The 13,262-nt window shown below is 49.1% G+C and overlaps 1 long non-coding RNA gene across 1 annotated transcript; it reads right to left on the minus strand.

Annotated features, from left to right (window-relative positions):
• Positions 1 to 3,707: 3,707 nt before the first annotated feature.
• Positions 3,708 to 8,520, minus strand: LOC119466870. Its single transcript, XR_005195371.1, has 3 exons — positions 8,398 to 8,520; positions 6,055 to 6,147; positions 3,708 to 4,004 (listed from the first exon to the last, which is right to left on the minus strand). It is a non-coding gene; the product is annotated as an uncharacterized LOC119466870 (long non-coding RNA).
• Between the last annotated feature and the right edge of the window lie 4,742 nt (positions 8,521 to 13,262).

Below are 13,262 nucleotides of genomic sequence, written 5' to 3' on the forward strand. Positions count from 1 at the left end.
GTAAAGGAATATCTGGCCAGGTGTGGTGGCTCACCCCTGTAATCCCAGCACTCTGGGAGGCGAGGCGGGCTGATCCCTGAGAGCAGAAGTTCAAGGCCAACCTGGCCAACACGGCAAAACACTGTCTCTACTAAAAATACAAAAATTAGCCAGGCAAATTGGTATGTGCCTATAGTCCCAGCTACTTAGGAGGCTGAGACAGGAGAATTGCTTGAACCCGGGAGGTGGAGGTTGCAGTGAGCTGAGGTTGTGCCACTGCACTCCAGCCTGGTGACAGAGCTAGACTCCATCTCAAAAAAAATAAATAAATAAAATTATATAAATATATATATACACACACACACGCACACACATTATATGTATATATATACACATACACACATATATACACATTATACACACACACACACACACACATATATTTGAGGCTGGATAATTTATAAAGAAAATAGGTTTATTTGGCTCATGGTTCTGCAAGCCGCACAAGAAGCATGGCACTAGCATCTGTTGCTGGCGAGGGCCTCAGGAAGCTTCCAGTCATAGCGGAAGGGGAAGGGATCCTGGCGAGCTTGGTCAGAGACGGACCAACACAGAGAGTGAGGGGAGGTAACAGGCTTTTTACAAAAACAATCAGATTTCTGGGACACAAACAGAGAAGTCACTCAACATCATGAGGACACGAACGCCTCCCATCAGGCCCACCTCCCACCCTCGGGATCAAATTTCCACCTAAGTTTTGGAGAGCTTCCGATCCAGATGCTATTACATGACCTGAGGGCTGTTATCTGGAATCATCCGCCTCAGGCGTTCCATTCTGCCTTGGCTGCCTTTGCCTCCTGACTGCAGATCCTGGACCTCCCTGGGTTGATAATTGCAGAAAAAGACCATTCTCCGGCATCAACTTGACTCTTGTTTTCCCCTCTCAGTATTGGCTTTGTAAGCCGGGGAGCTGGTAACAGAGCCAAGGAGGAGGCTGAAGGGTGGCATCCCCCAACTTGTGCCCCATCTATAACCCTCCTGAACAAAGCCTGGTCACCTCTAAGGTTAAGCTTGGGTTGAATGCCAGGCATCAGGCCCAGAGAGGGACCTGGGTTGCCTGGAGACACACAGCAATTCATTTATTCCTTTGACAAACCTTTACTGGATGCCCTTCTATCTGCCAACCTCTGTGCTGGCTGCTGGAGACAAGGAAGTTACCTATCCCTTGTATCTCTAATCTAGTGCAGAGGAGACATAGCAAATTACACTGGTCATTTGTTTCTGAACATATGTAGCGAATGTGAAAACAGGGAAGAGAGGAGGCCTGGGAGGAGAGTAATTTACCCTGCAGGAAATTGAGGGGTGAGCTTCTGAAGGCTCCAAGGAGGAGGCAGCATTTGGCCTGGGTAGGTATTAGCCATGGGAGATTCCAGGCTAAAGGAACAACACGTATGAAGAGGGTCGAGAGGCTGAAAGGAGAGGCAGGTTGAGGGGCTTCATATGGCACACAGCTCTGTGTGTGTTTGCTGCATTTCACTGGATCCTCTTAGCTGGCCAATGAGTTAGTATTATTAGACCCGTTTCCTAGATGTCAAAACTGAGGCCTCACCCATGGAGATATTTCCCTGAGGTCATGCAGGGGCTGAGACACCCACTGGGGTCCACACTCTTTGCTTCTCTAATCCAGAAGTCATGTTATTTGCATTGTACAGTTTGACTCCATAAGTTTTGCCATGATGACTTCCCCCCTTAAGAATTCGCCCTCTGACACTCCCGTGGCCAGGAGTGTCAGAGCCTCGTTGCTCCAATTCCAATGGCAACTCTGACTGTAGGCTAGTGGCTGCCTGGGAGACTTAGGTGGCTGTATGGGAGTTGAGTGTTCTGAAATTGACTAGCAATGTCTGCTTGCGCACTGGGTAAAGGCATAGTGATATGTTTGCCATGGGCTTGTGAAGTGTTGGCTGGTGGCTTTATGAAAGCATCCTCGTTATCTCTGAGTTTTCAGAAGGAAATATATCCCTGAGTGACCTACATTGTGCAGTAAGGAAGCTGAGCTATTTTTATAAAGAGGGGTGATTTGTTTAACAGTTGGGAATCAGACAAGGATAACCTTGCCTCCCATTTGGGCCTGGATTCTGGAGACCCCTCCTCAGTATCATCTAGCTTCGTGCTCCTTTGCAACAAGCCCTGCTTCCTCCTGCAACCTCCTTCTGACTCTTTGTCTGCAACGCTTTCTTTTCCGCATCCCACTGAGGTGAGTTTCACAGCACTCAGAACTGCCGAAAGCAACTGTCCTACCCAAAGGTAACCTGCTCATTTCCAATGGGAGGCAGAGGCATGAATCAAACAAGCAAAGATTCCTAAGGCTTTCCCCCACCAGGCCCCCACTCCGTCTTTGTTATTTTTTCCCAAGGGAGGGGACATCTTTGAGAAATCTGGCCTCACCTTCAGCACATCCCAGACCTTCACACATCTGGCTCAACCTCCCAAGTGGCAAACCAGCACACACTCACACACACACACACACACACACACACACACACACACACATTCTAACAAGACATTAACAGATACATAAAAATAGCTTCCACAAGAAACGATGAGGAGTCACGCAACAAAATGATTTCTTTCTGTGTGCGTAAACTCATGAATAATCAAATTGCACGGTCCCCAAACGAGCCAAGCGCAGCTCTTGTCAACTTCATCCCAGTTTCCCCCTGGAAGGTCACCTCCAACCTTTGCAGGCTGGGTGGCTGTGTCCCTCACATTTACTCCCTCCTCGCCCCCTCCCAGGTCCCCGCCCCCTCCTCAGGGGGAAGAAATTAATTCCCAATGCTATGGAAACGTGCAGAAAATCTGAATGAAAGGCTGGGACTGCACTCACGAGTCATCAGGCAGGAAGGGGAGTTCGATACAATATTGATGGGGGGGCGTCCTCAGGCCGTGGCTTTTGTGGGCTGAACCAGAGCCCTGGCTTTGAGCTTCTTTAGTGTCTCATTTTAACCTACCAGCTGCCTTGAGAAGCAAGATGATCTTCCCTGACTTTTTTCTTCTTCCTTTTTTTTTTTTTTTAAAAAAAAAAAAAATATTTTTTTATTTTCCCTCATGTGTTAAGGGAGGAAACAGTGACAGGGACAAGTGACAGCTCGCTAATTATTCCCTTACTGCCACTGCTGTTCTGGCTTTGGACGCATTGCTCATTTCTCCCCGTCTTCGCACTGAATAATGCATGGGTCCCTATCTGTATTCAAGCGGCACCTCCGGGGACCGCCAGCCTAACTAGCTGATAACTGATTCAGTTTGTAAGCAGGGCCTCTGGGAGTTGCAAGGAAAAGTAGCCAAGAACAAATTTAACACTTCTTTCTCATTTCTTCCGAACATCAAGGAGAGGCAGGGTGGAAAGCAGGTGGGGATGTGTGCCTGGTCCTTGGAGGGCACTTGACCTCAAGTTAGGAGGGAGGAATCTTGGCTCCAGCTGCAAGGAGGGGGTATAATGATGATGATGAGAACAAGAAGAAGGAAAATAGTGAGGGCTAGTTGAAGGCTCACTGTGTGTCCAGCAATGTATCAAACACGTTGCATGTGTAATGTCTTCTAATCATCACGAGAACCCCTTGATGGCAATGCATTGGTGGACATGTCAGTTAGCTGTTACCATGATAACACCACATAACAAATGGCCTCAGCATTTGAGCAGCCGGCGAGCGCACACATTAATTTTTCTCATTCAGGGGTCTGCAGGTGGGTCAGTCTTGTGCTGATCTCAGCTGTGTTCGGTGGGACTTGGCTGCAGGCTGCAGGTCTGGGTCATGTCTGCTCCACATGTCTCATTCTGGGGTCCCGGCTGGAGGGGAAGAGCTACCTGGTGGCAGGAGGGCAAGTGCGTCTCCAGCTTCTGTCTGCATCGTGTCTGCTAACAGCTCACTGGCCAAAGCAAACCACGTGGCCAAATCCAGCGTCAATGGGTGGGGATGTGAATGTTGTTCACTGTAACTCCAGGGCAACCTTGTAGAAGTCTATTACTGCTAGAGGAGAGGAAGGAGTTACGTACCGAGAAGGAGACTGTAGTGCAATCCACTTCAGGGATCAAGAAATCTCCCCCCACTGCCCCAAGGAAATACCAGTTTTGTAAGACGCTGTGTACCCTTTGGTCTCCAGATTGGGCTCCTTGTTAAAGGACATGAGAAGCCAACAAATCACATGATAATAAGAAACAAAGTGGCGAATTCTTAACTAAAGTCTACAGGACCAAGTACTAGTCTAAGAGCTTTACATATATTGACACATTTTGTCCTCCTAATAACCCAGTAAAGTAGGTACTATTATTATCCCTGTTTCACAGAAGAAAAAAAAAAGGCAGGAAGAGAGAGGTAAGGTAATTTGCCTGAGGCCACACAGCTGGTTACCGGTAGTGTCAGGATTTGAACCCAGGCTGTTCCTGAACCACCCTTGGTAAAACCAAATGGTAATGCAGAAGTTTGAATTCTGAAGCTAGATGATCTATTTGAGATGTCAGACTTTAGTCGACTTTGAGGAATATACTTGGGCAGGATTAGGGTGGTATTTGGTCTAGGGCTGACCAGCCTCTGAAGGTCCAGACGTGTTTGAGAAGAGTCACGCTCACTCAGTCCCACCCTGTGGGCAGAGTTTCACATCTCTTTCTTGCTTTTTCTGGGTCAACCTGAGTTGTCAGGACATAGTCTGATCCCAGGCACTGCATTTCATGTTCTGGAACATGCTGGTACAATTGATGCCCTCCTGCCAACAGGCTGGGCGGACACAGGTGTCTCTGGGTGCTATACCGTCAAAAGCTGCCTTGGCTCTGCTTGGACTGGTTGCCCACGATCTGGTGGTGGTCAGCAACAGAAATAAAGCAGACTCTTTATAGAAGTCAATGAGACCAGGTAAAATTGGCCTGTTTTGAGGTCAAATAGTCCATTATTTGGTCCACTTTTAGAATTAAGAATGTAATCCTTAACCAGAGAATCCAGGTCCAGTCTGGGGGCTCCAAGCAGAGGTTCTGTGGGCATCGCACAGTGTTGCATTCTTAGAGCCTCACATGGTATTTGGCCTGTAGTAGAAGCTCAGTGACTCATGACTGCCTGAATGAATGAATGAATGAATGCTCATCTGTTCAAACAGATGCTTTCGAGATGAGAAACTGAGGCAGAGAGAACTTGAGCAATATTACAAAGATCATCCCCCTAACTTAGTAACTCTTACTGAGCACCTAGTATGTGCCAGGTGCTGTTGGAGATGCCGGGGATTCAACGTCCTCCCTATCTGGGTCCAACACATGTCTCATATGATGTCAGGTGTTGGGAAAAAAGCAGGACAAGGGAGGAGGGTGATGGTGGGGTTCTGTGGTTAGTGTAGACGTTCTCACTTTCATCAGGTGTCCACTATATGCAAAGCGCTTTACATATTTGATCTCATGAAGAGAGCTCAACCACCCTGTGAGGTAGGCTCCTTTATTACATCATACCCATTTTACAGACGAGGAACTGAGGCTCTGAGAAGAGGGACGTCTTACCACGGTTGCACTTGGAGGCAATACCAGAGAGGGGACCCAATCTGCCTGCCCAGTGCCTGAGCTGTGAGGGATGGTGGGGTCCCCTTCTGCTTCCTGGAGGCTGGCGTGTCAAGGAGGCTGGATGCCAAGGGTGGGACAGGAGCTCAGGGTGCCCACAGCTGTCACCTGCCCGGGAGTGTGTCTGCATCCAGCCGCCCAGCGCTGTCTGGTGGGGTGACACCGGGCTTGCTGTCAGGAGCAGCATGTCAAGGCAGCAGCGGGGGTGGCAGGCAGACTGTTGGCAGGTTGCTTAAAATAGCAGCGTGTCCTCACGGCTGCAGGAGCTTGGTTCTCCCGGCCGAGAACAATCAGAAAGAAGATTCCTCAGCCCTGCAGCTGCCTCCTCACTGGTGCCCCCTCTGCAACGAGCCAGGGAAATTATTCTCAAGTACAAGGTCCCCATTGCTCACAGGGTCTGTGGGAGGAACGTCCAAGTCCAAACCCCAGAACCTTCATAAGCTACCCCCCAACTCCGTTCTCCTCACCCCACTTTCTCTGCTTACCCTTGTCATGCTTCATTGAAGACCTCCTCTGGTGATGTCCCTTGCAGCTTTGCTTTGACCAATCTGGCTGCCTGGAGGGACCTTTTTCTCTGCCTGGAAAATATATGGAATACAGTAGGTGCTCAATATATGTCATTAGAATCCACATGTCAGTGTTGAACTCCTACTTATCCATCAAGCTCAGCTCCCTTATCAGTCCCTCGGGGAAGCCTTCTAGATTCCCCTAGGAGAAAGAATCCCTCCTTCCTCTGAGGCATATTGCTCAGGTTCAGATCAGGATTGGAGAGATTCTCACTGTTTATGGCTCTCTGTATCCCTATTGACTGGCCAGGCCCACACCTAGTAAGTGGCATTTGCTCTCGCAGGATGGCAGATAATTGGCACACAGGCTAGACTCTCCTAGCCATGCACATGGCAGACATTGCTAATCAATCATAGGATTCTTAATTTCAAAGCCCTGGGGCCTCCAGGCAGACATGAGCAATTGACAAGAGGTAGCACCAAGATGATGCCTTAATGGGTCCTCACTCGCAAGTGTCATTAACTACAGGCTTTAGATAAATGGGCTCCAGAAGCTTGTCTTCATGGCTGCCTTGGCCATCAGACAGGGTGGCTCTCAAGGGCATGACAATGTCATTTATTTAAGCATCTCTTCCTCTGGGCACAGAGCCTGGCAAATACTAGGTGCTGAAAAGATGTTTGTCAAGTGTGGAATCTCAGAAGTGGAGAGAACTCATCAGACGTGCAGAGAAGCACCCCAGGAGCTTTTTGGGATCTTGCTTTTCATGCCGCACCCTGCAGTCTCCAGGGAACAGAGCCCAGAGCCCGGGGAACCCAAACCACAAACTCATTGAGATCACTTCCAAATCACAAAATGACACCCCAGTGATCAACTGCACAGATATATAGGGTCAAAGATAAAAGATCCTCAGACCAATTAGCGAATGCTCAGAGACCCAATCCTCAGAATGTCCCTCTGAGACCAGCTGTGAGAAGGAGCAAGCTCCCACTCTTTCCTCAGTGGCAGCCCCCTTGGGGAGGAGGGAGCAGATAGCAGAACCGTGCTATTTACAAGCTTTCAAATGGGTTATTGAATCATAAACTGAAATCACAGGCTGTAACCAAATCAGCAAGGACCAGATTCAATAAAGTGGAAAGGGAGGGGGGAATAAACACGCCACCTAGAAGCTTGTTAAAGCCTTCCGTGGCTCTCCAGCCCCAGCTTTCCTCACGTCTCATTGTTTCTGGTGAATAAACCCAGCCTCGTCTGGTGTGATACAGGTACCATTAATTCCATGTGTGGTTTCTGAGTGGAGGAAAAGGCCATCATTCCGTGCCATTGGAACTTGGAAAGAACTCAAAAGGTGCTTCGACTCTCCCTTGCTGGAGCGGCTGGGCTGGGGCCCTGTCATCAGCCTCAGATGCCTTTGCTGAGTTGTGAATGTCTCAAATTATAATACATGGAAACTTTTAGGATGGGTGGTACGCACCCAGCCTCCTGTGGTTACTGTAAGGCCTCCTTGCACAGGGTCTCTGTTCCTAAGGAGGCCCCTGGGGACATCCGATGACCTCTCTGCTGGGATCATGTACGTGTGCACTGTACTATGCAGTTTATAGAAAGCCCCTTCCTGTGAATTATCTTAGTTATGCTACGAGCTCAGAATGCATAAGGCCAGCACCCTGCCTGACCTAAAGAAGACACCCCAGTGGCTGGGCACATGAAGACAAGCTTCTGGCACCCATTTATCTAAAGCCTATAGTTAATGACACTCAGGAGTGAGGACCCATTAATGCATCATCTTGGTGCTACCTCTTGTCAATTGCTCATGGCTGCCTGGAGGCCCCAGGACTTTGAAATAAAGAATCCTGTGATTGATTAGCAATGTCTGCCATGTGCATGGCTCACACTTGCAATCTCAGCACTTTGGGAGACCAAGGTGGGCAGACCACTTGAGGTCCGAAGTTTGAGACCAGCTTGGCCAACATGGCAAAATCCCATCTCTACTACAAATATAGAAACTAGCCAGGCATGGTGGTGGGCACCTGCAATCCCAGCTACTTGGGAAGCTGAGGCAGGAGAATCTCTTGAACATGGTAGATGGAGGTTGCAGGGGGCTGAAACTGCACCACTGCACTCCAGCCTGGGCAACAGAGTAAGACTCTATCTAAAAAAAAGAAGACACTCTAACCCTTGTCGGTGTCATTATCATTAATTACTATTAACTGCATGCCTACTATGTGCCAGATCCTAAGTGCATGTTACCGTTACATCTTTAAATGAACCTGCAAAGTTGCAATTCCTGTTCCTGTATTGCAGAGGAGGGTTCTAAGCCTCAGACTTACCCAAAGGCATCTGCTGGGAAGAACAGATCTGGGAATCAACATCAGGAATTCTGGCCTCCGAAGCCACAGTCTCTGCATGCACAGTAACTCTGAAAGCAGGCAGACCACCTCTTATTTTTATGCTGCCTATTTATCAGGTGAGTATACTGAGTCTCAGAGAGGTTAGGTGTCCACAGAGAGCATCAGAGGAGGCTCCAGGAGATAGCAGTTTCTTTTTCTGGGCTAGCTTCACAGACTCTGATTAGTTAAAAGGTTACAGCAGTGCTGGACGATTCCTTTGACTTGAGCTAGCCAAATATGTCACTGCATAGATGGGTAAACTGAGGATGTGGACCATCAGTGCCTTGACCAAGGTCCCCCAGTCAGGAGCTAGGACTCGAACCTACGGCTGCGGGTCTCCAGATCTTGTGTTTCTGACACAGCAGTGACCAGCTCAGGAGGATAACTGCCATGGCTCACACACAGAGCTGGCCTCCCTTGACGTGCCTCTCAATGCCAGCCTCACTTTGGTGGAAATGATTAGATCATTTCCAGCTTGAAACCGGATTCTCTGGTCTGGAATCACCATGTGTAGCCTTGACCTTGAGGTTGAGATCAGGTGCAATGTAGCAGAGCAGTGAAGAGTTAATAATAATCACATCTTTCTTATAAGGTGGGTATGCAATCGATAAGTGTGGCTCATATTTGATGAGTACCTACTATGTGCCAGGTACCCTTCTACGCACTTTGTATATGTTAATTTTCCCAGTTCCAGACGATCCTATTTTAGAGAAGAGGAAACCGGGAGAGAGTGGGGTGAGTCACTTAGGGTCGCATGGAGTTGGGGTTTACACCTAGGCAGGCTTGCTCCAGAGCACCCTTGTTACCCAGGAACCTACGCTGCTTCTTGGTTAAACAAGGCTACTTAACAGTTCGCATGCGGGTAAAACTATTGAACATCATGTGTTTTTGTATTACGGGGGATGTTAGTATTTTGCTGTGCAGAAGGAGGCTTCCAGCTAAGAACAACAGCAGCAGCAGCAGCAACAGCAAAAAGCCGTCACCTTCAGAGCTGTTGTTGGGGTTCTGTGTGGTTGGTCTCAGGCTTTCCTGAGACCTGAGGTCCGCTCTCCATAGCGTGTCATCTAACCTGGACTCTCAGGCCTCTCCTGCTTCATTCCAACTTACTCCATTCCAACCAAGATGTTGGCTCCTGAATATGTCCAATGTACTTTCATGCCCGTGGGCCTTTGCACATGCTATTCCTGATGCCTGATTTTATTTCTCCCCTTTGGACAACAAACAAACTCAAACTTAGAGATTCAACTCACAAAGCGTCTCCTTCATGAAGTCTCTCGAGATCCCTCCCTACCTTTTAACCCTCTTTAGCACATTTTGTGCTTCTTTCTCTGTATTTCTGCAACTGTGATGAACCGCCCTGGGACCCGTACCCACTCTGGGTTACCAGGGCAGGTGGATGTGTCTGTCTCCCCACCAAAAACTCCTGGAGGGCAGGAACTGGGACATATTTCTCCAATCAGAAAATGCTTATTGAATGAATGAACAAATGAATGAATGAATGAAGTTTTCTGTTTTGGCTGGATTCTAGCTGATGCCTCGTAGTCATTCACATGGGACCTGAATTTTGTCCTGGTGTGGCCATGGCCTCAATGTTCCATCTTGGGAAAGACATTGCTTTTAAGCAGCTCAGCTTCCCATCTGTAAACTAACAGGGCGGGGATTGCTGGCTGCCAAGAGCATTTCTGTGACTGCAGATTCGTCTCCTCTCTCCCCATCCCAGGCCTGCTCTTCTCCCAGGGTCCCCATCACAGTTAGCAGATTCTGGAGATTTTCCTGTCTAAATCTCTTTTGAATCTGACATTTTCTCCCTCCCATCTCCTGCTGCCTCCCCGCTGCCAACACCACCATCTCTCACCGGGATACCGGCAATGGCCTCTTAACACATCTCCCTTCTGCCTCACAGCTTCCTCGAATCCACTGCACACTCAGCAATACATGTGATCTTTTCACACACACCTTCAATCACATCCCACCTGCTGAGCGCCTTCCAGACTTCCTCTTATCCCCAGGCTGTGGAACAGAGTCCCTTCTGCAGGGCGATAAATGAATGCCCCTCCCTCCACTTGCCCTCCTCTCCATCAGCCCCTCTCCCCACTCCCTTCTGTGGTTCCCCTTCCCTGGCTCTGGCCACACTGACTTTCTTTCTGGGATTTGCACCTTGGTCCACCATGCCACCTTCCACATGCTGTTTCCTCTGCTTGGAAAGTTCTCTGCCCCCTTCACATGATCAGACTTCAGCTGGTTATCCAACGTGATCGTAGGAAGAGGCTGAGAGCAGCCTTCCAGGGCCTCCCCAGACTAGGTTGAGCATTCTGATTATATCAGCTGCTGGGGCTTCTCTTTCCTCTCTTCCACAGCTCTTACCTCTCAGCCCCCGGTATCCACCACCCCACTTTCTGTCTCTATGAGTTTAACTACTTTAGATAGCTCACTAAAACCCATGTACTTTCATGCCTCTGGGCCTTTGGACATGTTATTTATTTATTTATTTATTTTTTGAGACAGAGTCTCACTCTGTCATCCATGCTGGAGTGCAGTGGCATGATTTTGGCTCACTGCAACCTTCACCTCCCAGGTTCAAGCGATTCTCCTGCCTCAGCCTCCTGAGGAGCTGGGAGTACAGGCGTGCACTGCCATGCCAAGCTAATTTTTGTATTTTTGGTAGAGATAGGGTTTCACCATATTGGCCAGGCTGGTCTCGAACTCCTGACCTCGTGATCTGCCTGCCTCGGCCTCCCAAAGTGCTGGGATTACAGGCGTGAGCCACTGCGCCCGGCCTGGACAGGCTATTCTTGATGCCTGACTTTCTTTCTCCTCTCTGGGCTATAAACAAGAAAACTCATACTGAGAGATTCGGCTTACAAAGTGTCTCCTTCATGAAGCCTCTCAAGACTGCTCCCTACCTTTCAGCCCCCTCAAGCAAAACTGTTGTCAAAGTGAAATCATGCAATAGTTGTCTTTGTGACTGGCTTATTTCATTTAGCACTATGTCCTCAAGGTTCATCCATGTTGTAGCATGTATCTGAACGCCACTCCTTTCTAAGGCTCAATAATATTCCATTGTATGTATAGGCCACATTCTGTTTCACCATTCATCCACTGATGGACAGTTGGGTTGTTGCCACTTTTTTGGCAAAGGTGTTTAAACAGAAGCCTAATGTGTTAAAGGGGGTGTTAACATTCATGGCAATAAGGCAATGGGGTGTCCTGGGAAAGGCTTTAGGATTAGACCTGGGTTCAAATATTGGCAGTGCTATTTACCAGCTGTGTGACCTTGGGCAAGTCACTTGACTTCTCTGAGCCTCAATTTCCTCATCCCTAAGAAGAGGGAGAAAACACCCATCTCCTCATGCTGATGTGAGGTTAAGAGGCAGTGACCAGCAGAGAAGATGCTTGGTGACATACTAGGTCGGCCTTACTGATTTCACTCTTCTGCCCAGGATTGCCATGTTGTTCACTGTTCAACTACACCTGGTCCGGGTACTTGACTTGCCAATCTGAATCCAGGGTCGGCATCTGTCTGGAGGGGCCCCCTTTGTTCCTTCTCCACAAAGGCGCATCGGTGTTAGTGTGGCTCCGGCCTCAATCAACACAGATGCACAGGCTTATCCCTGCTTGGCTTATGTGGGCTGGTAAGGCACAGAGAGGCCAATTAACCAGCCCAAGGCCACACAGCGGTCCTGGGACCCCTTTGAGCGTGAGAACCTGGCTCCAGGCCTGAAGAACAGAGCAAGGTGTGTAGCTGAGAACCTCGAACAGGTGAGCAGAGGGCTTGGGGGTGATGGGACTGAAGGAGCTTCAGACTCCCCCCACCTCCTCCTCTCTCATCAAGAAGTAGACAGTGAAATAGATGAAACAAAACAAAAATGCTGTCTCATTCACAGTTCAGCCCCTCCTTGGGGAGGCAGCCTCGTCGGAGTGGTCACTGATACAGGCCTCTGTGCTGCTGACCACGCTCTCCTCCCAGCCCCCTCCCTGACTTACTCCTTCCATCCCAGGATCGTTTTCCAGACAGCCCTGAGCCAGGCCCGCCAGACTATTTAGTCTGGGTTTGGTGACCCCGTCTGACTGCCTGCAGGATGTGCTCAGGTTTCCGGGCCTCCTCGGTGCAATCAGTGCAGGCTCCCCCTCCTCGCTCCCTCCCCTGCTTCTTACACAAACACTTGCCTCCAGGCCCAGGACTTCCTGACTCATTTCCTTGCCTTAGACGCAGCCTCCGGCTTCCAGAAGGGAGCTTTGATGCCCTACAACATGGTCCTCTGTCCACGGCTCTGCGAGCCCCCGTTCATCACTCCGGCACCCAAACGCAGCCGGCCTGCATTCCCATCACTGCTCTCTCTCCCTCACTTGCTCCCTCGGAGGCTGACTCCTTGGCGTGCAAGTTTATTACAAGAAAAAAGATGAGGCAAATTTAAAATGTTTTTTCATCAGTGAACACATGGTAGATTAGCTATTTGTCCTTGTTCCATGTCTCAGAGGGGGAAACTGAGGCCCTCATGAGGGAAAGGGGTGAACCCAAGCTCATGAGGAATTGGGGTCTCCTTGTCATCTCAGCTTTGATGTCACTCAGCCTCTGTTCTCTCATTCCTCTTCTATTCTGGGTTCTGGGCTCTATATGCTACCTTCAAAAAGTTATTTTATTTTATTATTATTATTTCTTTTTCGAGACCGGATCTTGCTTCGTCATCCAAGCTTGAGTGCAGTGACACAGCCGTGGTTCACTGTAACCCAGATCTCACGGGGTCAAGCGAATCTTGCATGTCAGCCTCCTGAGTAGTTGGGACCATGGGTATCATGCCTGGCTA

This window comes from Cebus imitator, unplaced genomic scaffold, assembly GCF_001604975.1.
Source record: "Cebus imitator isolate Cc_AM_T3 unplaced genomic scaffold, Cebus_imitator-1.0 Scaffold237, whole genome shotgun sequence".
NCBI lineage: Eukaryota > Metazoa > Chordata > Mammalia > Primates > Cebidae > Cebus > Cebus imitator.